This window comes from Saccoglossus kowalevskii, chromosome 5 (assembly GCF_978046115.1).
Source record: "Saccoglossus kowalevskii chromosome 5, keSacKowa6.1, whole genome shotgun sequence".
Taxonomy (NCBI): Eukaryota; Metazoa; Hemichordata; class Enteropneusta; family Harrimaniidae; genus Saccoglossus; species Saccoglossus kowalevskii.
Window position 1 is genome coordinate 14,318,038 of NC_140645.1, and position 27,099 is coordinate 14,345,136.

Genomic DNA, 27,099 nt, shown 5'->3' on the forward strand with positions numbered 1-27,099 from the left:
CGGTTTTTAACAAGAAGTCGAAAATATCAGTTTTTACAAAAAATGACAAAAATATTCACCAAAATTAGAGAATTAACGATATCATTACAAAATGAACAAATCTGAAAGAGGTCCACATGTAGTACCTATATATGTAATATCAAAGCAATTGCACTTGCGGTTTTTAACAAGAAGTCGAAAATATCAGTTTTTACCAAAAATGACAAAAATATTCACCAAAATTAGAGAATTAAAGATATCATTACAAAATGAACAAATCTGAGAGAGGTCCACATGTAGTACCTATATATGTAATATCAAAGCAATTGCACTTGCGGTTTTTAACAAGAAGTCGAAAATATCAGTTTTTACCAAAAATGACAAAAATATTCACCAAAATTAGAGAATTGAAGATATCATCACGAAATGAACAAATCTGAGAGAGGTCCACATGTAGTACCTATATATGTAGTATCAAAGCAATTGGACTTGCGGTTTTTAACAAGAAGTCGAAAATATCACTTTTTACCAAAAATGACAAAAATATTCACCAAAATTAAAGAATTAAAGATATCATTACAAAATTAACAAATCTGAGAGAGGTCCACATGTAGTACCTATAGATGTAATATCAAAGCAATTGCACTTGCGGTTTTTAACAAGAAGTCGAAAATATAGTTTTTACCAAAAATTACAAAAATATTCACCAAAATTAGAGAATTAAAGATATCAACATGAAATGAACAAACCTAAGAGAGGTCTACCCAAGGTACATATACACCAAGTATCAAAGCATTTAGGCTTGTAGTTTTCAAGAAGAAGTCGAAAAAGTAAAACATTGACACGGACGACGGACGACGGACGACGACGACGGACGACGACGACGACGGACGACGACGGACAATCACTCATATGATAAGCTCCGCTCGACAAAGTCGACAGCGGAGCTAAAAAGACATACAGTAATTACAAGTAATCCATTTATCTTTAAAATCTTCAAAAAAATAATTTGGTAATTATTATTAATGTTTATTTGCTACGTTGTGGTCATGTGATCGAGGGAAGAGAACAGTACTAGTATCTCACTAATGTAGTCCATATAACAATGATATGATTTGTTATGGCAAAGCGATTGTTATGTTTCTTTAGTTTTATTGCAGGAGAGGGCGATATTTTCTTTTTGTCGCGAGGCCATTCCTCAACGAAGCCATCAACATGATGGCACGAAATAGAATGCACGCAGTATGCATGCTTAGTTACTACGATTACAATCTCAATGACATCGGCCCCTCAATCTGCATTATTTAAAACGTCAAATACTATTGTAATTTATATTAATTTACATTTACATTGCTCGTGGACGAGTGACTGATTTGTAGTGTGGAATATAGCATTGTAATAATCACCCGAGTATCGATCGACCACACGGGTGCGCCGTCTCGGTGCCCGACCGCGGCATCACACTACGCTACGCCAGTGCGTGCACACATATTTAACCCAGATCGCCACTTAAAATAATACAGAAATAAAATCACACTGTAAAAAAACGTTAGATAGTAAGAGACTACAATGACCAATGCATATAACTAGCGTGGAATCAAATTTGACCATCTAGAAAGCCATCAGCTCAAGCTAATGAACTACCATGCTGGTTTAAATCGAATCGTTATGCTACGGGGTCAAGGGCAAGATAAAAGACAACCGTGACACAAGTCTATGTCATTACTAAAATTCAAATTAGTTTTCTAGTTTATTCTTTATCATGCTAATCAAAATGCCAATTCGGAGAACGATGAACACGAAAACGATCTGTATGTCATCGGTACATTCAAAGCTACCATGGCCGAGTTGGAAAATTGAAATTAAGGTAAAGGGGTACTGGATTTCATACACTATCGGATTTGTAGTAAATCTGGCATGTACCCACGTCGCAAGAAACACGTGAAACTAGTTACTAACTGCCAATACAGATTCTAATAATAACGTACGGTGCTATAAGATGATCAGAACAAAGGTACTTCCGGCGCACTAAAACTCGAATTAGAGTCCCGTGTTTCCTAGAGAGGAGATACGTTTGATTCTACTCACTTTAGAGATCAGACAAAAGAACGATTGTTAATTTCAGCAAATGCGTAACACGATTTCTTCAAATGACAACATAGTTCAGTTCATGATGAGATTAATTACCCTTTTCAATTGAATCACTGCCCACGATTAGTTTCTCGTTCTACGTGCTTAGTGACTCGCATGCCAATAATGAACTCTTCCTTAAGAAAAAAAAAACAAAACAAAAAAAACATCCGGTCATGGTTATTGAACTTATACATTAATGACCAGTATTAACATGTTTGTGAGTTACAAAACGGAAATCCCAATTCTTACGAACTTTGTCAAACAAGGCCAGTGGTCTATTACTCAGCCTGTACATTATATAAACACAAAAGAACGACTTTATTCAATTTATGCAGCATTCGATTTTCTCGCAAAAACAAATTAAGCTACGGATAAATAACTGACGTATTCATCAATATCTAATACGGTTTTTATGTTGTACAATTACGTGGTACAAAATGTAATAAATAATGGGTATATCCAATCATTTAGTGACGTAACATACTAGTATCCGCGTTTCCTTTGCTCTCATAGTTCAATGTTTTGACTGAAGAGCTATTTACGTAGATATGATCAGGGTGGCGTGAAATACATGCTGGAGAACAAATAATAAAATTGACGAACGTACCTGAAAATGATACATCTTTTATCAAACTAAATTTTATATTCAACGAACTTGTCATATAATTTTAGTTTGTTTTATATTTCTTGTCTCATTTATCTATTTTGCAAACTATGACATACCGAAGAAAAACGCCACTAGCATTGCCAAGTGAATTGTTATATATATATATATATATATATATATCCCACTGAAACGATTACAATGACACAATCAATTCCACAATGAATGGCAAACAACACACACCCAGCACTCGCAATACGGACAGGGTAATTCGATCTAGTTATTCAATTGTACAACCACCTTCTTGGGTATAATAACACCATAAATCGATTTCCGTTTTTACAATAACATAATACTGCTGGGAAAGCAGGTTACAATCAAATATTTTTAAGACATTTCCATAAGCTTGTTGCGCCTGGCAAGCAAATTGAGAAAATCGCATGCGCTGCGCGAAAAAGGTTAATATATATTCAGTAACCTCTTGATGGAGGTCAGGGTTAGTAATATGATTGTAACTGCTTAGGAATTCTAAAATATTTGATAGTTTGACATTCATCACCAACTGCAGCCAAATAGTATATTAGTATATGAATATTATATGATATATATTATGTATTACCCTGCATAAAGACGAGAAATATTTGAAAAAAAAAAGAAAGATGATTCATCTACGCTGGGTAATGTTATTAATATTACGATGCCTCGTCTGTGTGTGCGTTAGTTAGTTAAACTTTACAAAACCGCTTTTGTTTTCTCTAAATTCCACCCCATTTTTTTTCGTTTGGTTATTCTTTATATCATACAGCTGTATGTGGTACAATTACCACCTGGCGCTTATGAATACATTGTTCAGTTGTATATTTGAAGTATTGCCGTATATCATATATTATACATGGACCCTTTCTTGCCAGATGTTTTTTTTCCTGCATAGATATATAGATAAATAACGAGGGGGGGGACATCGCACTGTGTTACTGTAGATAAAACTATACAACTTTGTTCCCGTTAATATGCAGGCATCACAATAAATAGAAATACAGAATCAATATGCCCGATTTACGGGAGTTTTTGTTATTACTCTGTGTAATCTTAAGATGCGATTTAAAATGCAAGGGGAAAATGCAACTATGGTAACGAGAAATAACTTGGAGACATGTACTAATCACGTCAATATGGTTCGGTAAGTTGAGTCCGACTGCATCACGTATACACGGAACCGAGAGAAAGTTCATACTATCCTGCACATTTTGTTATTGATTGAGTTACTTTGTGGGAGACGTAATTTCATTGGAAATTTACTCTAATAAGGTCGATGTCTAACAAGGTCGATGAGTTTGCCTTGTACAACTTACAATTGCAATATCTGCTTAGCAACTACATATGTAAGTAGTTGGGAGTGGATATTTCGCGCGAACTCATAACATCGACCTTGTTGGAAAACCTTTTTTTCCACATCGTCGTTATGAGTCAAATTGTTTGGGTCAGTTTACTTCGTAGTTGCGTATTTGCAAATGCTTAACGAAACATTTTAACCAAACTTGGTGAAATAAGACAGTTAATGATGAATAGGATGTGTATAAAACAAGACAAGACGGAGAATTGGTCAGATTCTGTAGAATAGACCGACAAAGTCTAATTAGCAAAAAATAATCGACACATAATTAGTGAAAATATTAAACGTATATACGAGCTAGACCCACATTAACTGAAACTACAAACAAACAAACAAACTCGCTTCATTTCTCCCCATGAGGGCGATGATGAACATCACTGTATTTTATAGTTACAGCCTTTTTAAGCTGCGAAGAATAGTTTCAATAGTTTAAAAAAACAATATTCCAAATAATTACACAGAATTACTGATACCGACAAAGATTTATGTGTCTGGATGTATTACCCAACTTCTCTCCTTTAAAATATAATCATACATTAAACTATATATCGGCGCATATGTACAATTAACATTTTATGGTTTATATGTCTATATACATGTATATAAATTGTATCTCAAATATTTAAAACTAAGAAAACATATATCTTCTTGGCTAGTTCTCAATTACTTTCATCCAGCCAACCTTGACCGTCGTTACAGCAATGATTTAGTATTCGCCTCTAAACATTGCATGCTTCACCTTTTCATTACATATAATACTGTAATGGACAAGTCGTGTTTTCATTCCAAAATAACTTCCCCTGTCAAGTCGAAATCCAGGAAGTGAAACCTTCACACCAGTCACTCGTATACTGTATTTCTGTCGTTTCTCGTTGTTATGGCAAACCAATTCCTATCCCAAATCAAAACTGTAAAACTGTATTCGCTAACGATTGAATAAAAACGTATCGCTAAGACGTTTTTTTAATTTCCGGCAGATGTGCGTGGCATACATTAAGTGTGGGCAACGTGGCGTATAGTTGTCTGGGTGTGGGATTGTTCCATTTCAAGTGAAGAGGTGTGAAGGTGAAAGTCGTATGTATTAGATGTTTGGAAACTGTATTGTTCTGGTGTGCCGAAAGTTATATTTTAGAACGTTAAACCAATTTTCATTAACTAAAAATTTGCTTACTCCCGATAAAGAGTATTATATACATATTATACAATAGATCACATGATTATACATTTACCAATCACCTTATACTAAATGAGTTACCTATGAGAAAACATAAAACCAATCAATCAGCGTTTTATTGTAGTGATATGGTAATTTGGACTTTTTTTAGAACACATATTGAATAAGATGTAATATAATTGATATGGCTATGCACCCAAGATACGAAGAGGTGACAGACGTATTTCACAATTCTTTTTTCTCCGAGTACCAACTAAATTACATTAATTACATGTCATTGTTCTCTTTGTATCATGCAGCTTAAAACGCAAAAAAAAATCTGTGCGACTGCAAACTACCAACATACCCTCCATTATATCATCGATGTACATAACAAAGGCTACGTTAAGTCAATCCAAATGGGCGATTGAATTTGATTATTAAGGCGTTAATTACGCGCAATACAACACTCTCCTGGCATGACAGAAATGCGAATGGCGTATTATTGAAATGGAAATGAAAGACTGTGAAATTAAAGAACTGTTGAAGGATACGAGATCCCCTAGCATGACATGATTCACATTGGATGAATAGAAGAGTCTCTTATTATTTCATTATATAATTGTGTTAAGTGCTTTTGCATTCAATCATCTACTTTCCTTCATTAACTACAACAACGTTCCGAGGACAGTCGTCACAGTTATTATGAATATTACCTTGGATTTAGACCCAATAGGTTCATTTTTTTAAATGTAGTTGTAAATTATCGTATATATCTACTGCACGGGAAAAGACTGCAGGTCTGTGATCAGCAGACTCGTCATTTAGTCTATCTTGGGTGGCCTGATTTAAATCGAGGAAAGCTTATAAGTACTTATCTACACGTCATACACCGAATACTTAAGTGAACGTGATTTAATAATTCCAAAGTTGCATTCATATTAAATGAAATGCAATGACACTTTCAACTCCCAGATTCCTTGTGTGTTTACGTAGATCGATGTTTCACGGATAATGTCACATTGTTTTGGCTAATGCATGCATAATACTTAACGGTGTGTTTCGGCACGTATGAACTATCTACCGTGATGCGAAAATGCGCTTACGCCTATCGCTTTCGTTATATCCCGAAGTCAGTCATTCATTCTGGAGTAAAATGGAGACATCATCAAATAAACAGTTCCGAGTGTTGTATCACTACTTCATCACTGTTCATTCACACACATATACGTTTATAGACTGAAACTTTTTGTTTATTGCGTTGCTACATATGTACATATACGATATTTGTCCACTCGACCCGTTATTGTGAAAATACCAGCAACTATACCTGTATAATACATTAGACTGATGGGGAAACATAACGAGAAACGCCATGACGATCATGTTAATACGTATTGACCAACGAAGCAAATCATGTCATTAATGAGAAACGCTTACACAGATTATTCGATTTCGTATGATTGATCCTGTATGTGCTCTGTCTTTATGGGACTGAAGGAAACGCTGTCGGTATGCTCGCCATAAGAAAGCAGACAAAATGTAATAACCAGAGTCAGCTGGTATATAAGTGATAATAAAAAAAATGCGATATTTACACATTGTGGGTCGCCATCTTGAATACGGCATGAAACTAAATAAGAGTCAAGTTGAGAAACTCGTTTTTCAGGTTCTTACATATCAGAAAAAAAATACCAAACTTTCACAGTCGAACGATCCGTTGGAGTACTATTAGGCCAACCGCTAACAAAACTCATCCGAATTCGTCGTTGTTGTGTGGAAAAAACCCTTGCATATGAACACCTAATTACACGAAGAACATATACACTTTCCTGGGGTATTTGATACCAACATTGTCGTTCCAGCCCAGAAGCCAATCGGCGACGGCCTTACTGTTATGCCGTATTCAAGATGGCGGCCCTCACGGAGTAAGTATTCCATTTATTTTATTATTAATTGTACGCCAGCTGACTGTGGTAATGACGGACACATAAGACTAATACTAATAAAGGTGTATTTGACACTTTGTGCACTATAATTAATCTCAATAAAATATTGAATTACATTTTTGAGTAGTTTACAATTTCGGACAATTGGACATTTGTTCTGGTTCTGATAACACAATTATATTAACAATATGAATAACAGTTATGTGGTTTTATTTTTCTGAAAGGTGCCAAAGTTTAACTATGACGATTTAGAACACATAACTTCTACACTAATAACACCTAATGGCAGTACCATACAACAAGATATACACCAAATAAATCTATAATGAAAATAGTCCCCGCGATCTCGTCAAAAGCGAGACGGCTACGAGAACTGGTTTTGTTCTGAAATTGCGTTCAATTATCTCCTGCAATTACGTCCACTGCTCCAAAATTCATAGATTCATATGTCGGAGTAAATGGACAAGGCGATGGAAGAAAATGGTACACTATTTGGGAGGCAAGTTTCGTGGCGCTCTCGCGTTTAACGAGATGTCGGCGGCCAACTGTTCCACTAACGACACTTTTCTTTTACTGTATAGTATAGATATTTTAACGAATGTTTTTTTTTACTGCAATGAAGGAGAAAAAAACATAGCAGTCTGAAGCTGTTGAAAGAAAGGAACGTCTTGGAGATTTGATTCAAAGACGCGGAATAAATGAAGGTTTGTTGCTATACAAAATATTAGTTTGTTTGTTATATGAATTCGTATTTAATTATTCACGCTCATTTCTCGAAAATATCATTATACACACCATTCTATATGTAAAACACATAATATAGCAATTGCATGGCAATCGGTGTTCATTACTCTGTGAAATTGCTGTGCTCCCAGCACAAGGATAGTTGTTTGTTCAACGAAATTGTCTGTGTGATTATTTATTTTAATGGGACGAATATTGAGTGTCACTTTGCTCACTTGGTCAAGCTGTAATTTTTTCCTACTTTCACATTAGATTGATAGATTGACTTTTTTTATTTAAATTTCTAGTCAAATGTTAGTTTTCATCGTTACCAAGATGAATCAAGATACGTTGTACGAATAAACATTGCTTTGTCTCGCAATCAAGAACTTATCACACAGATAAGTTCGTACTTGTTTACTTTATTTATTATGTAAACCTAACTTTCAAAAATAGGTACGGTGACTTTATTAAATGCCTTCATAATTTCTACTATGTGATTCATATATTATCGAGATTCTTCAAGCATACTGAAACAACTTTCATTACCACCCGAGGTCAATCACTTTGTTATAGTGTAAAATTCAACCACCATGGCATTATAAAAATAAACATATACATTCTGACAAATCAATCTCATTAAATATTTATTACTATCATCTGAGAACATTTCCACGTTCATACATCCAAAATACCGACTCATGATTGTGGAAACACGCGCGGAGTCCGAAAGGGAACAACAGCTTTTTAAAAGTTGGTGTATATGATTCTCACAGCGGTAACGATGCATTGACCAATAGAAACGGATATAATATAAATTATTCATATGTATTAACCAATAGAAACGTCTCTATTATAAATACACAATTATTCATAGCAGCATTGTGATAAATATTCATTATATTGCAAATACCTGTGTCAGGAGACAACCTTTCCAACTATTCTTGAGATGATGAATAAAACGCAAAGGAATGCAAAAGTGTTAATTTCCCATTCTCATTATCTCATTGACTTTATATGAATATAAATTTGTGCAGAACTAAATGTAGAAAACAATAAAACAACAAATCAACATGATTTAAAGGAAATGAACATCCGATCCGCCAAATAACTCCCTCTATATAGTAATAATGTTTTACATTACGAAAGCTTTGTTCGGTTATTCACATTGCATTCAATGTAGCAGAATTAAATTAGTAAATTAATATTTGAGCTGATTAGCGAGATTGCTTTAACACAAGAAAGGGGTGGTAACAATGAAAGCGTGACTGTGCACTTGTTTAATTGTGGACGGAAATGAGTTTTTTTTTTCTTTCAGCAGACAGGAAATGATTCAACAGTTTGCACACCAGCGGCAGAATTGAAAATGACACAATTTATGTTATAACACAATTATTACGCTATTCCGTTCCATAGCTTCACTTAATTTTATGGTAATTAACTGCCGCAAAACTGAAATGACAGTCGGTCTTATACAATTGAACTCCCGATAGTCGGCAATTTAAGCACTTTAAAATCTGGGCTAGTTTACACATAGACGCCCACATAGTTAAACACAATTTAAAAATAATAATAGCATCATTACAGTATTGAAAAAAATAAACCCGATACATCTCCACTGGTCTTGCCAATATCAGGAAGGTTTAGCTACTCACTCTAATTGTATCAGTCCGCCATTTTAAAGCGGGAGGGTCGTCACCTGCGCACGCGTGGGAATTGGGTTCCAAGCGACGATAACAGTACACGCTAAAACGCAAAGGCTCACGGGTAGACGCTTGTTTGTAAACAATGGCACGTTATGGCCATCTGACGCATGCGCAGGTGATTCCCCCGCTTTAAAACCAGCCGCTTTTTGCTAAAATTCCACTCACAAAGCCATGGGGTTGTTTATTCTGGTATCATTGGAAACATAACAGCTCGAAAGACACACAAGTATACCATAATTGTTGTTTTCAAAATATAGAATGAAACTACCCGCGTGACTTTGCTCTTTGATCCTAATTCTAATTGTGGTTTGAAACCTATAATAGTACTCATATTATTAGTGTATACAAAAAAAAAAAAAAACATGAGTCAACGTGTTTTGATTTTGATAATTCATCGTTGTAGCTTAATCGCACTGCCTTGGGCAGGAAGTTAACAATTTGTTCGACTAAGTTGTTGTTGTGCAAGTATCCCGGCATAAACCCACACTAAATAAGATGAAGGTGGAGGCATATGTTAGTTTCTCTCAGCAAAAGTATCAAGTATCACATTTTAATAATTATCAAATGATTGTCAAATTGAAGCGGGGGAGTCGTCACCTACGCATGCGTCAGATGACCATAGCGTGTCATTGTTTAAAAACAAGCGTCTACCCATGATCCTTTGCGTTTTTAGCGTGTGTTGTTGGAACTCAGTTCCCGCGCGTGCGCAGGTGATGACCTTCCCTCTTCAATATCTACACAGTAACAGTTTATTCATTGAGGATTATAGAGAAAGATTGGAGATGTTAATAAAAATGCACACGAATTTATTTAAATACTCGATGAAAACTCGATTTACGTTCATTAAATGTGTTCTATAACTGCTTTACAGATTATCGGTATTAACTAAACATGTTGGGAACAGCTTCACTTCGAAGATGTTGACAGTGAGGATGTGTGACCGTCTATACCGTCTCATCCAAGTCGCCTCGTTTTAGAGTAAAATTGAAACTCCATCACGCAATTACTTCGAACAGTCTTCTACCACTCTACGGTCTCGACTGTATCACCGAGTGTTTTAAAACACGCATCACAAAGCACATACAACATGATTATTGAGATAATAAAGGATAATTCCGTTTACGTCAGTTAATATGTTGCTACTTCAAAAAGCAGTATTGACGACTATAAAGAAAATTGAATAAAGTCTCCCCGAAAAAAAAAACAGAATCCCGTCGCGTATTGCTCATATATTTTTATTACCTTCGTTTGAGGACACTTTCGCATTTCAGATAGCCGAAATAATTGGGCATTAACGAGCCATGATTTTGAGTAAACGTGCACGGAACGAAGAACAACAAAAAATTGTATATTGTACATGTATTAACTGATACGGGGAAGATGTGAGAATACATGGGTCTTGCACAAATTGCGTAACAAATGGCTTTCAAAAGTTTGAAGATATGATATAATGTATTCATCTGAGAGATTGAAAAAGACAGCGTATGGAGAAACACAATGTGAAGCATGCGTAAACTGTTTTATGACGCTATTTATCGTCGTACATTAAATTTTGAACATTCGTGAAGAAGCACTTTTCTAACAAAACGTTTCGGTAGACTGATAGTTGATTGTTAATTCATATTTACGATAGCGGATTCGTGTGTATAGAATAAAGAACACATACTGTATGCTGTGTTCGCCAGAAATACTCACCGAAGACCGAATATCAGTTTTCTCGCAAAGTTTTGTCAAGGACTAAGCCAATTTGTCAAGGGCCTGAGCAATATGTCATCCCAGTGTTTCATGGGCTCAAGCAATGTGTCAAGGACCAAACGGATATTTCAAAGTTCACTCACTCTACATGCATAGCGTTTAACAGCAGCACGTCCGATGATGTTTTTTGTAGTGATATTACACTGCAGTAAATGACTTTTATTGTACATTTGATATGTTTTGTTCAAACAGCAGTCCTTTGTACTAACTGTGTATATATGTGTTTGTACGGATTAAAACAATATTCATGACTGAAATCTTTTATTTAAATATTATATCGAATGTCTATTAAAAACATCATAGTGTGTATTAAAAAACTTCTTTCTATAGAATCACGGATTTCTGTCACTCTGAAGGTCGTCAACGATGAGTAAGCTCTTTAAAATAAAAAAATAAATAAAAAATATTAGCCTAGATATCTTTTGTAGTTGATATTTGTACATACCCAATACTTCCCTGTAACTCTTTGGGAGAATGGCTAAAATGGTACAGTTTAAGAAATGTGTGTGTCTGCCCTGTTTGAAACACATGCATTTTCACAATCGATGGTATCTTATACCGAACCATTCATCGAGGTAAACACCAGTGCACTAGCAGTGTCAGTTGTCCTCGGTTCGCATGGAAATAACAGTTACGAGTATGTATTGTTTGGAACATGATGTCAGATCCTATTACGAGTCACGTGTCGGATTATATCTGTAATCACAGAGTTCAAAACACTTTCCTTTGTTCAAACAAATGATGTCTTTCTTTCCAGAATGTTGGCAGATAAAACTGATCATGTTGAGGGCAGTCCTATTTGGAATATACAAAAATCACTAAATAAAATAACTACCTAAATAATGAAATAAAATGAACGAAAATGTTCACATTGTGAGCAGAGTCGATTATATATATTGATTTTATATTGAACACTGTCCTTTTCAAGTAACTTTAAACATGACGTGTTGCCAATTGTGATACCTGCGTGATCTCAGTATTCCGTGTCGCAGTTACTGTTAATTAAACTCGCCGTATAGTTTCTCCTTTTCGCCTCTTAGTACGCACCATGAGTTTTATTCTGACGTTTCCTGCGCAACCGCAAATTCTCCGGTAGCCTATATGACAATTGCATACCGTTTATTTGTTTGGTTTGAGTGCTTGTTACCTCCACGAACGGATTCAAAATGCTTCTGACACTGAATGTAACGTTTCTTAAATATGAATGAAGAAACGCAAGGACTTGAAATTCTTCAAGGCGAGTGCCTTGATAAGATAATTGGTCGCATGAGAAAACCATCCGTTGATATTTATTATCAAGACATTCCCATACGGGCAGTTGTTGCAACTTTTATAGGATAACAACTGTATTCATTCCGCGTCTTGTTATTCAGCAAGTCCTAAGGGTCATTATTTAATTTGTTAAACCGTAGGACAGTTAACTTAATCCATTTAGACACTGCGAAATGGTTTACTGTACTCATTTCTCGTGAATAATTAAATAACCACGGAATATTACTCCAACGTTTGATATATTGTGGTTTTGTTTTTGATTGCATAATTCATATAACCAATGGTGTGCATTTCATCGGACAAAATGGCCGTCAGTAACTAGTTTATTCTGATATTGGTTCAGAACACAGCATAACACAATTTTGACGAATACAGCATAGGCTTCCAACTGAAGACGAATGTTACTTAGACAATTCCTCGTAAGGATCTATGAGGTCATCTGGAAATAAAATCCCAATCTTCGAAGTCTAGAGCAATTAGTTTTCGATATTCCATTGATATTCTGCCCAGAGTCGGAACAGGTAGTTTATATTACAAGTTACTCTGATAACATTGGTCCCATTTATTTATACGAGTCCCCAGTTGGAACTGGACACTACAGCGGGCCGAGCATTCATTGCATGAACCTATTATCTTGCTCGTAACATGTTTTGTGCTTTTTAGTAAAAGATCAGAGTAGATGACAATTTTCTCAGGGGGTCCAGTAGTGAATGTAAGTATTGACATTCTGGATAATACTTTTAACTTTATGTCAAAACGAAAAATCAAAGTACATTCCAGTTGATTAAAAATAACAAAATATTATTTTACGTTTTGCGTTTTAATGTTTTTTGTATGTGTTTTTTTTGCTGTCCAAACAAGAGCCGAATGGGCCATTACATAGTTATATCATCCGACTACAGCATTGTAAAATAGTGACGTCACGGAGATTTGAAAACGAGCATAACAACAAACAGCGTAGATAGATGTGTTTACGTAGTAGACGGAAAACATGTTCCAAAGATTAATTAAAACCAATCTTTGAATTGCTGTAGCGTTTAATAATGACAGTGACATGGGCAAATGGATTGCGACATTTAGAATAAATTCTTAATGTAAATAATGATGTTATGTTGCCATGGAAGCGAAACACGGTAGACGCGGTACATCAATGGACGGTTTTCTATGCAAAGTGAGCGTTCGTATGTCATGTAAACAAACACGCTTGTATCCGTCACGGAGGTGCCGTACATCGAACACGACGTGTTCGGCGACCACCGTCCTTTAACACGGCTCTTTTAGTTTATAGGTTTAACTCGTATGAGACATAACAAACATGTGTGCGTTCGAAATTAGATCGACCAATTTCCATTACATACAATAAGGGAATTAAAAAATAAACAAACACACATCGCTCAATCCTAATCGCACACAGACAGTTGTTTGTCGGCTATAACATATTGCCAGGTTACCATCACGAATGCAAATGTGAAAACCATTTAACTTCCATCTTTGTGACCGGTGGGTATATTGATCATTCGCTCCTCCCCCGATCATCGCAAAAGTATTGTCACAAAAAAAAGAGTTCTGGGATAAGGGAAACCTGTCACAGCTAATCGAGCAGGGGTGGGGGCATGTATTCGCGATGTAAACGTATAATATATTATGTTAATATAGCTGAAGAGCTCCTACTGTAGACCTTAGAAGATGATAAATCAACCCATAATGTATTGACTAACGCTATATATATGCTGACACTACACTCGATGGAATGCCAATCAATAAAAGAATTAGCGCGCGACAGATGCATGTTGTCGCGGTGTGTATTGTCACGGAATTGTTAAAACCGTTCCAGATGGTTCTTACAAAGCCTGATATGAACTAATTTAACAATTTACAATATTACTGCACTAATAGTGTGACATCTTACTTGTGGTACAAGCCTGTTCATCAATTTAGTTACGGGAGTTTGTTCAATGAACGCTATTTTTTTGTTTGTGAGAGTTCCATGTCATCATATGTTGCATAGATGGGTAAAAAGTATCATAAATGGTTTTATGTCGTCAATAATAGTGATGCATTGTCAAGTCGCAGAGCACATATCCATATATCTAGGTGACCGTGAACCCATTCTAAACCACCCACATATGTATAACTAAAAAAAATGTAAGAAGCTGAAAGCAAATTTCTAGAGTCAACCAGTAGTCGAGGTAACATCGCACGATCGAACAAAGCAACAGCGGTACATACATCATCTCATTTCACATTCACATTCAGCAACTAGTTGAAAATAATAAAAAAAAATCACACGGGGTTATACTTTGAAATAGCCAATACAAAGTAGACAATGCCGATTTTTCTTGAGAGATCCACAGCATGTAGCGTCTTCAAACACAGTAACGAATACAGAAAACAGATGATAGAAATAACGCCATGTGTGTAATTATATATTAAATAACGGACCACAACATTACTTCAGACAATATGTTTTTATTTTGAAATCAAGCGACATTCGTTCTGATTTGCATTTCGTTGCTCGTTCTGGGCAATCTCACCGTAACCGTAAGTCTCCACTCTGTTAAATTGTGTTTGAAATATTACATAATAAAAAGTGTTTGTTTAGGGAGGTCTACCTTGTTCTATGAAGACATTTCTACATGGGCCACAGCTCATACGCAACATATTATTCCTTGCACGTAACATGCCCGTGCGTTTTTATTGAAGTAAAGGCGGTTGAAACAGGAAGTGACGTTACTAACTTGACTCTATTATTTTCTTTCATTCAACAGACACGTACAACATACCATATCATATGTGCTCTGTTCTAAAATTCACAAGACAAAAACAAAACTCTGTTTTTGTAATATTGATTCGAAGTTTATCACAACTATATATATTACCTCTTACCTGTTTACCCACAATGTACAGTAAATGAGTTAACATGTGTGAAGGCATTGTTAAGCTATGTATAATGTCAGTACTGTCCGCTTCGCGTAAACGATTAATAGGTTAATTGAAGAAAGCCTTCTTCCGTCAAAATTAAAATTAATAATTCAGTCGATGGTAATACATAAGCGGTAATTATATTTCAGGAGATGGATTTCTCTAAGGTATTTCCAAAGGTGAAGGGCAGTATCAATTGGTCTTTCTTTCCCGGCGTTGTAGTAAATACACATTTGAAAGACCGCATGTCGTCCAACGACGATGCTTCGATAGATTAGATATCAAACACGAATACAAAAATAACATGGTCTGGTGCTAAAAGTCCGCCAATGATTAAGCCATGCGTGATTTGTTTTTGCCACCACTTCACATGCATTCGGACAGTTACATTTCCTCAAGTTATATAAGAATTTCAACACTTTAATAATAAAGATATTCACGAAATGTGTTCGAATAAATATATGATGTAAAAATGCCCTTCACTTAATAGACAACATCAAACGTAATATATACGTTATTTATGATGTGACATCATCTGGGATGTATCTAATGCTAATGTTGTCCCATGGGAAGCTACACGCAATTCGAGGCAATTATGTTATTGTTAACTCTCCGTATAGTAATTATGGTTTAGTGAATGATACTTAATGCTGCGACTTTAGCGAGAGCGAAATTTCAACCTGTGTTATGAAAATAAAAGGCGTTTATTTCTGATCATTTAGGTAAACGCCCTGTCAACGCAAGAGAGCGCATCATATTTTGGTACATTGATGCTTCGTTCATCATATGTGTGATATGTCCATTTAATCCACATAATAATACTTTGTGTTTGTTACAGCGTTAACATGTTATAAAGACGTGTTGTATATGTGTAAACGTTGCTACATGTTGTACATATGTAAAAAACGATTTTGTCACACGTAACGTACAGTGGAGGATCCAGAGGGGGGGGGGGGGCAGGGGGAGGGGCATGCCTCCCCAAACGCATGACGATTCATATCATCTGAATAACGCATAGCTTCTCTGCAATTTACGCTCCGTATATCTTAAGCGAAGCTTGGACCCCCACAATACATTTTGCTGGATCCGCCACTGGTTACGTATGTAAATCAAATAACCATCTTTCCAAGTAAACAAGATTACTTAAACAAAATACAAAAACGATTCCTACCCACAGTCATTGCACCCGAAATTGTTTAACATGTCGTGATATTGTTGTTTTAGTCATCATGGTGGCAATATGAGATTACAAGATAAATGTAAGTGTCTTCTTTTAATAATGTGCTCGCTGGCAATTGACCTAATAAACATGAACGACACATTTATCACTTGTTTTCTTAAAACGGTGTAACATACTGTAAAGGGGGTAATTATTCACTGGGTTTTAATTTAGCTTATTTCGCTGACTGGAAAAATGCGCTAAATTAAAACACAGTGAATATGTAAAATTTAGCATAGAACACATTATTTAAATGACGAAACCGTGAATTTAAAACCCACTGAATATGCCCGAAATGGTAAATCAGTGAAATTTAAACCCAGTGAAAATTAGTCATTTTACAGTAATTATTGATCTGTGCGTTTTTTTATTGTTTCTACCCAGATTTAATTGTTTTTTCATTTGGGGAAAATGTCCATTTACCATAGAAATCGTTTCAATTTTTTTTTTAAACAAATAGTATTGTTATTTAGAAATTTCTATTGATGAGTGACAAAAGTGAGTAACAAGTATATAAGCATAGTTTTTTCTCTTATGTAACTGGTCATAATTTCAAGATATTATGATAAATGGTTCAAAGGTATCATTTTCACAGATGTTTGATCGGCGTTTTTTTACAAAGTCAGGTGACCGTATATTTTTATCACTGTAAAATAAAAAAAATCAATGAAATCTGACTTATAAAATGGTAGCAAAACTACCTTTAAGTCCGTAGATCAAGGCAGGTCGTCAGTCGTTAATACACAATGATTATTCATGAGTCGCAATAATCCCATCATGGTATTCAAAGAGATAAATAACGACTTGTCATCACAAACCTGTAATTACTTCCGTGTCTATTCTACAGGGACGAAAAAAAAAAACTAGTCAAAGTAGATGTTGTAATAAAGTGTTCTGTCCCACACAAGAACGAGGGGTAAATTTGCGAATATTTCGAAATTTGTTGAATTAGTATGAGAAGTTTCATGAATATGATATGAATTATCTGACAGGGCAAGCTTAAGATAAGTCTTAACAGTTGATTCAAGATGCAAATAACACGAATCTCTGCCCGTCACAGCTTCGGAGAGTTTTTGTTTACAGATTTGCAAACCACACGGTCGGTAAACATCAATGCATACAATAATTGTGACGTCACACGTCAAAGTGAGTGTCTCTTGTTTTCTCGTGCGGATAAGTACAAAGCAATACTATTTGCATGTTTCAATATCTCTCAGAGTACCTACGTTATGATAATTCGGATAAAAACATGCGTTGACTCAATCATAACCGGTTTCGTACGTGGCAGTGTTTGCATCGGTTCTAATCCTGCCATGGGTTGATGGGAAAGAAGGTCGGTCATTACCCTGGGTAAACGTGCCGCAGCCTTATTGACGCTGTCAAAACACAGATGCATTCATAAACTAATGCGAATGCGGAAGAGCTTTGTTCAACGTCCGCAGGTTTCTTGTTTATATTCGGACCGACCTGGCCCCAAATACGGAATATGATTAATGTAGCAGAAAGCGATATATGTAGATCCATCGCACGAAATCCGAGTTATCGTTTACATTCATTGACACATGTTTGGCAGCATACTGTAAAGGAGTTAATTATTCACTGGGTTTTAATTTTGCGTATTTCGCTGAATGAAAATGCGCTAAATTAAAACCCAGTAAATATGTAAAATTTAGCATAGAACACATTAGCTAAATATTAAACCCACTAGAATGGTAAATCAGCGAAATTTAAACCCAGTGAAAATTAATATAGTCATTTTACAGTAGTATACTCGTACCAGGAAAAACGTCTCCAATTTTCTATTTATTCCTATAACGTGTTGGAGAAGAAGGAATATGAATATTCTACGGTCGATAATGTTTTAAAATGCCAATGGTCGATGGTCACTGCGTCGCTTGTTCGATGGAAGGCGTACACATTCTTTATTTAACACGAAATTCAAACGCGCTGCACTATATCAAAAACGTGGAACAGCGATAGACGATTACGATGTTGAAGGACACGATTTTCTTTATTCCATTGTGTGATCGTATGTGGATAATGCGATTAACACGAGACTGACCAGTGATTGGGCGAATGACACAAAAATACAGCTGTGTTTACGCCAACGTTTAGTAATACAGTGGTGGTTCATACAAATGTTGTCTAAAACTATGAATGTCAATCTATTGACGAATTATTGACTCACCAACTTTGACCGTGTGCAGACATAACCTTCATAGCTACAGAAAACTCTACGCATTCTTCACATTTCACGTTCACAATTACATTAAATGAGCGTTGGACACTTGTGTATATGTTGCCGCGCTTAGTATGGAACCCGTATTGAACTCACACAATCGCGATAACTACCCCCTTCAATCATTCGATGTTTTACCGTTTTTTTTTATAAATGTGCTGCGGACGACTCTCATGCATGACGATGTTCCAGTCAGCCAGCCCCACCCTTGTGCAGTACCCCGTGGAATTCACAAATTTGCCGAGGATATGGTGAATTTTAGACATGGTCTGCCACCAGTAGAATCTAGCATACGGTATTTACAAACGAGGTTGACATATGACAAGCGTTTGGAAAAGTAGTTATTTATAACTGTCTGTTACGCCAATACTCATAACCACAACGCGCTTAATAAGTATTTTCTCACATACCGTCGCTTATTAATTGCTTCCTACAAAGCGCACTTTCCTCAGCAGTTCGTAACATTTCTACACGGGGTATATGTAATTACACACGCTCTACTAGATTTGTAGTTAGATATATTTCAACCAATTCAGTAATATATGTGCGTATTCTCCCCAAATTAATGAACTCACCTTATACGAGACTTCAACAGCCGATTTTCGGAAACAGCTTTCGTGAGAGAGCCCGCACGGACGCTTGTTGATTACAGATGCGTATTTAGATGTCATCATACTGCTGACGCGCTCATGAATATTCATCAGAAGATGCTGTCCTGTAAAGGATCAGATAGAGGTACAAGGGTCAATTAATATTCACACAAAAACAATCGGTCGCGGAGCTACGTCACAGAACGTTCTACCTCGCTAGGACGCGAACAACTGTACCAGGTACTTTCGCGGGCTCTGCGCGAGCTGCAGTGAAACGTTGGTCGAGGAGCCCGTGATAACAGCGAAAGTCGAGAAAACAGCAAAAACTCAACAATGAGTAATCCTGAGCAACCAAATTGATACATGTTGCACTTATAGGGGTAATCTAGTTACACTGTTCAGGAGATTCTTACAGAGGCGGTGGCACGAAATTTTCCATGTGTGGGCGAGATCTGAAATCTAGATTACCAAAATTGTTTTCGGGTGGGCGACCACCTCCTCTGCTCCCCCCGGTACCGCCGCCACTGTCTCAACAACTATCTCAAAAGTACAGTTTTCCGAGAGTTTTCGGCTTTTGTTTTCACTGTGATGTTTGGCAGACGGTGACAATGCCCGGATGCCCCCTCCCCCTGAGAAAAGCTTCAAGGTGAAATCCGCGGATATTCACGCCACAGTGACGGGTTATTTGGTTGACTGTAATTGGACATCCTATTGACAAACTGATAATAATTGCATTGCATATGAAAAGGCGTCTTGCTTAATACAGTATAAAATAAAGTTCACCGGCCGATTACGCTCGCTTCAGTTGGCAAGTTTTTTTACACTTACGTGACCGGACGCAATGCACATATGCATGTAAATTGTACCTGAAAGCGCCACAGATGCTCCCAAAATATCTTTTATACAACAACACTGGCTCAAATTGCTTCTCCACTGAACAAATGTGAAGAAGCAAAAAGCCTAATGGACGGGTAAAGAAAATGTAAAGTAAGGACTACCTTTATCAAGCTGATCTTATTCACACGAACTGGGAGAATGCTATACTAAATACGGAAGTGGAGTTTTCCTTCCGCATCTAGAAGCTGGAAGTGTGGGGATAGTATTATTAATATAAATTGCACAGTTATAATTGGTCACTCCCGTACCATTATGAAGTACTACTTAAAACATTCTGTAATGAGTGGTCGTTGAATAGTAAACACATTGAAAATAAAAAAAAATAACATCATCCTGATTATTTTTTTTTAAATTCATTTATTTATATCATGCATACTGCTTTTAATAAACACTAATTATACGTTGTACACGTGTCTGTTAATTATAACTAACATGCCAATTAGCTTGATTTCGTCATAGCAGAAATTAATTATTTCTAAATAACTATACATACTACCTCATGATTCAACGGTAATGCAATCTGGGCTACCATCTTGTTTTGAGACTGGTCGCAGAATTGTAAAACGGTGTTAACATCGGCATTAATGTATTTTTTCAAACTATATTTCACAAACGTATGGGTTTGCTTGTACGAAACATGGTTTCCATTTCGCAATTTACTTCACAATATTGTACTGCCCTTAACGGGGTGAACAGGCATGCTATTTGACTCCCACTCCGATTGCTGATCAAAAACATCACCCGCGAAATGCCAACAAAGATCTTTGCGTGTATACTATGTGACATGGTATGAAACAATGTAAGACGTCATGTTATTTGAATTAACATGGAAGGACTTGGCAGCGTTATATACTGTGTTGCTAGATTGAACTTTATCCCATCAAATATTAATGCCGTTGCGTAACCTGAAACCGGTATTGTGTTAGCGCCACAAACGACGAGGTTTGAATTGCAATTCAATGGATGCATTTTAGCAAGTATGAACTATCTTTGTGGCGTAAAGTATTCATGAATTATATCTAAATAGTGTTACGTGCAATCTAACAAGAAACTACATTCAATCAGACTCCCACATAATTATATTCGTAAAAATCGCTCCAATTGATATTCACATCACGAATTCCTTCCGAATAAGGATTATGTATGAATATAACCGATCGACCCGGGGACTACTACCCACACGCACACAATAAAACACATCAATGTACCATATGTCTTACACAGGTAGGTCATCCAAAATGTCTTCGCCATACCTTGTTTATTTCTATTTATTGAATTAAAACAATAATGATTACTATACATGAGGTGGCATCTTATTATACTAACCTCTCACAATTGTTATCAAAAATACAACAAACATAGAGTTGTTTAATTTCTTAGTATGTTTTTTTTTCGTATAAGAATATATATATTCTCTTTGATTTACTGTAAACGGAAAAGGTTACTTTGCAATGCATAATTATTTGTCAGCGCGCATGCTCATTTGTGTAATACACGAATACTACTTTGCGGAAAACTACAACAAATAAAAGTACAATGCATACCTAAACATTTAATCATGTTGCCTAGTTAAAATTGTAAAACGGTCATCTGTCATAGTCGAAGTACTTTTGGACAAATTAACAAAACAAAGAAAATGTCTAGTTTTTGATCCGCCATCTTTGTTCATCAAAATCTTCTCGTATGTGTCATATTATAACCTATCAGCTAATATCATACAATAAGTTGATGACGTCATGCTTCATATGATATACTATTCGTCGTAAACATTTTTAATTCAGCAAATGTGACTTTCTACTGTTACGTAACTTCCCTCAGTTTGAAATGCCATTGATATGCAGAAAACGGTCACTCGCGAATTTGAGAACCGGGTATGTTGGATTTAAGCGATATACAAAATAAACATTTGCTGTATCCATCTAAGGTCACTGTTTAATTGTCTTGTGGCCACGTGAATGCGTAAAACAACTATTAGTACAAAATTCATCGTTATAGATACATTTATAGAAATATAGATTTACATTACGCAGATATAAATAGAACAGAACTGGATACGATTCGAATATTAGTCTGTCTGATGGCCAGAGTTGAATTTTTGAACAATACGAACAAATAAGTGAATATTTCCTTCTTTCAAGGCCCATACTTTATAACCGGGATTATGGTATCACATTAGCCTGAACATTTATGTCTAATTCCCATCCTTATTTTAGTAATAACTAATAAAATGCCGCGTTATCGGCAAGACAGTTCTATTAAGCAAACTCCTATATATTATCTAAACATGTGCAGCGCTAACCCGATAAGCCAAAGACAATATTTTCAAACGACGTTTCATGGTAATATGAATTTATTACTACACTGAAAAGTTAAAGATTTTATGATTAAGTAATCGTTTATATTTGAACGCTGAACACCGGGAGACGTTGGTCGGAACTAAGCAACCTTATACACGTTTCTTATATCTTGCCCGCAAGAAAAAGAAATATAATCTTTAAGCACAAAAGTATAATCGTATTGGAAATGTATAAATAGGTTTCTAATCTCACAAGTAAACGTAATATCGGATTAGAGTAAATAAATCTTTCGTATGGTATTGATACTTTTACTTTTAATCCACATCAATAGTCGGATGTGAAATCGGGAGCTTGTGCACCTTTTATTTATTTATTTTTTTGAAAAGAATTTAGAAAAAAATATCTCCAATAAAAGTGGAATTACCCGAAACTGTTGTCATAGAACGTTATGAAGTAACTATTCATTAATTATTTGCAGGTTTCAAAATGCCATTATCCATGATAATAATCCATACGACGAGACCACTACTCACATATTGCAGGAACATAAAAACAAATGTTATATCTCAATTTAGAATTTGGCCTGGGGTGGAAAAGGTATTGCGTAGTGTGAATATCGTACCTTTGAATATCGCGGTGGCTAACCCAACGGGAGAACACGATTCCCGCAGTTTCTCACATAATACAAATGATGTTTTTTTTTAATCTGTCAACATTAACATTTACATTTTGCAATAGGTGTACATAATCCACAATTCAAGGTCATATGTGGTCATCTGAGTGCTTCGATTATTATTCTGCCAATATTGAAAAAGGCAATTGAAAACCATCACGAAATTGTTTAAAGAAATGCATTGTCACGTTCAAGATCATCTCGCATGACTGACAGGATTCAAAATGGAAATTAAACTGAAAATAATGCCTTGACGTCGTATCTTGCTTTGTGTGGATTTATATAAATATTGAACACTCGGTCCTGATGAATGGCATTTATTCCGTCTTTGTCTCGGCAAAATTTAAAGTTATTCAAGCACATCTATCTAACGACTGTAGATGCCCCGTCAACAAACCGTGACCCCAAATGTCCCGCGTACACAAACACATATATATATATATATATATATATATATATATATATATATATATATATATATATATATATATATATATATGCACTTAAGATTCGGACATACGTCACAGCATATGGTCATTATCAACAAACAAAGGCGCCCTGAATATCAAGTGCTGTTCTCACCAAATGTAAACGGACAGCTTTTTGCGAGAGCACTTACATTTTGTCCGATTTAATGTCACAATTCAAAGACGACAGACACTAATGGATTAGATACAACTGTTTCCAAGCTTTATCGCTTATCGTGTACCAGTATGAGCTTAAGTTTGAAAAAATACATGCTTGTCACACGTGCAGGCGTTCTCCTACACATTACCTAATTGAATCGCGCATGTACGGGTAGTAGTTTGACCGTCATAACCCACGGACGTCGAATGTTTTAATGTGAAGACTAATCTGCCATACGGCTCATTCCCTTTTACCAATACTTTTTTTTTATATTATAATGGTCCGGTTATATATCGTGACACTTCTACGTTAAATTTTTTAATGGCCAGAAGCTTCTTACTTTTCCATTTATCCATATTGTCTGTCGTTGCAAAACGACCTACGCCGGGTTATGCTGGCCCACACAAGCCCATTATAATTTATTATAACTTCGAACACAACTTCAACTGAGCTGTTTGTCTGTATTCCCTTTTCCTGGACACTATACACCATTTTTTAACTGTTTAGCATATCTTACCTAATGGTTGTCGTTTCCAAACAATGAATAGAAAATGATGATACTACTAAGTCATCGTTCACAGACCAACAATGTTTGTTTTATGACGAGAAAGCAAATATTGTGTACAAATGGCTGTTGTTGAATAATTACTTGCTTACTTGTGTTTGAGCACCCTATGTGTAAACCATTCTGTCTATATCCGCAACGCAGCACATATACTATTACGGAATATTATTTTCAGAACTCAAAACTAAGGATGTCCATAAATTGTACAATATGTCCATAATTTAGGCAATTGTAGAGACGCACAGCTACGTTATTGTTGACGTCATATATCACCTGGCACGTTTCGTGTATTTATTCAGTCCATTGATTGTATTCAGACGCTCGATGGGAACGTATTTGACATGTAAGAATGTTATATATTAGTTACTTTTCCAATGACTGATAGTATTGTAAATGTATGGTTAGATATAGAAATGCAAACAGGGTATTATCTAGTCGTGTTCGCGTCTTAATTAATAAACCACCAAATGCCAAAGTTTTCTTTTTAAATCACCGTTCTTTGTTCTTTATTCTTAAATTGCTATATTCTAGGGATGGTAAATGGAATATCCTGTCTTCGCTGGTTAATAATATACATATTCAATAGTGGTTCTATATATACATATATAATTTAGTCTATATATGTTAACATTAATTACATACTGTTATAATGTTGTCAATGATTACAATTCGGAATTAATTAAGTAGATAGTACGGTATGGTTCGCCCGTAATATAAATGTACCACCAACGTCGAAACTAATCAGAACGCTGTTAGTTGGTATTGACACTATGGTTCTGTTATCAGAAACACACGCAGCTTTTGTGACGAGAGATTATGCACATTATTCAATTTTACCCGTCAAACACAACAATGTAAAACCCCATTACCCTCATAATAAGGCGAACCTATCGACATTGTAACTCGATGATAAAACGTACGCTAGTCTGTCGGGTCAATATCAACGCACACAAAAACCAATATGAAGTTGTTTTATTGTATTTTTCATTCGATCAAAAGAACGTGAAGCTTTTTTTCACTAAGGCTTTGAAAAAGATAAACATCTCACAAGTGCGCTCCAAAATGACAGATATTGTTGAGAGCTGACACAATGTACTTGTTCGATCTGTGTTGTCTCCATGCACGCTATTTCGATGAGATAGGAACGTGGTTTTCCAACCACGATCAGCATACGTATATTCGTATAACAAAAGCAAACATTATGTGTATACAAATTTCTGAAATTATTTCACAAAGGGCGTTATTATAAACATATATTTACAATATCGAAAAATATTTGTTTTGTTCCTTCGACTGTTTCGGACAATTCCTAATGTTCATTACTGAGTTAAAATTGTCGAACTAGATCATCAAAAAGTTCTCGATAATAGCCGACGAGATCACTGACTTGTATTTACCCTTCAAATAGTGTTCTACCCCCTCCCCTTCTGTATCTACTGTACCCAATTAGGTAACTAAGATATTTTAAACAGTAGGGGGCGATAGAAGGGATAGGACGAAACGCCATATGGAGAAACAGAATCAAATCTCGCAACTCTCCCACCTTTGACGAGATCTTGGCGGCCAGATGTGTTTAAGATGTTGATACTATTGGGTGACAAATGTGTTCGCGTTCATGGTATGTGAAACAATGCCGTTCAAGTAAAAGTTGTTTATTCACTAACCATCTCGAGGTCATTATAAACTAATACAAAGTTTGCGTGATTATAAGGAAGTAGCGTGCGATGTTTTCGAACAATGAAAACAACAGCAACAGTATGAGGTTATTCAATTTTTAAGCATTGCCCATTTCACGCATGCGCATAACATGGACTAAATTTTGTTTTAAAATACACAGTGACGAAAGACCAAAATCATGTTAACATTTGATTAATATATTCAGTTTGTTATGCCCCAGTCAGCAAATTGCACGAGGATGAAATGGTTGAGTACAGCTCATTGGTAGGCTCGTTAATATTCAAAGAAATATGTCGCTAAGACTCTATGTTCAAAGGCAGATGATTACACTTGGTGAAAATCCCCCGTCTAACTAACTAACTCATTTATTCAAAACGACAAGAACCAACTCTGGATATACATCTTATTTCAGAGAAGTAAGAAAACAATAGAATATATACACCTTTGAAGTGTTTTAGTCAATGTTCAAAATAACGAAATGGCATCACCCGTCCAATAATTCCTGTTGTAATAGTATTGACAAACTATGCACAGTTGTGTTGATTTTATAAATATTGTGCCAGGCGACAGCTTAAAACAGTGAGTATCACTTACTATTGGTCCGGATAAATACAAGCACCCAGCCAGGATTTTGCATTTAAAAATTCCATATGCCAATTATATCCCGACTGAAGAAAAATTATTGTGTGTTGTTATTTAGTGTCGACGTATTGAATGTACCAGAGG

At 35.7% G+C, this 27,099-nt stretch overlaps 1 protein-coding gene across 3 annotated transcripts in view; it reads right to left on the reverse strand.

The window, feature by feature from the left end:
• LOC102806421 (QRFP-like peptide receptor) overlaps nucleotides 1–27,099 on the reverse strand; it is a 91,550-nt gene that overhangs the window by 58,614 nt on the left and 5,837 nt on the right. For 2 of the 3 annotated variants that reach the window (XR_014929413.1, XM_078013399.2), the window contains exon 2: nucleotides 19,623–19,762. The gene's annotated coding sequence lies outside the window, so the exon portion shown is untranslated. Of the gene's footprint in view, nucleotides 1–11,730; nucleotides 11,773–19,622; nucleotides 19,763–27,099 lie in introns of those variants that run through there. The other variant, XR_013422364.1, reaches the window with a different exon arrangement.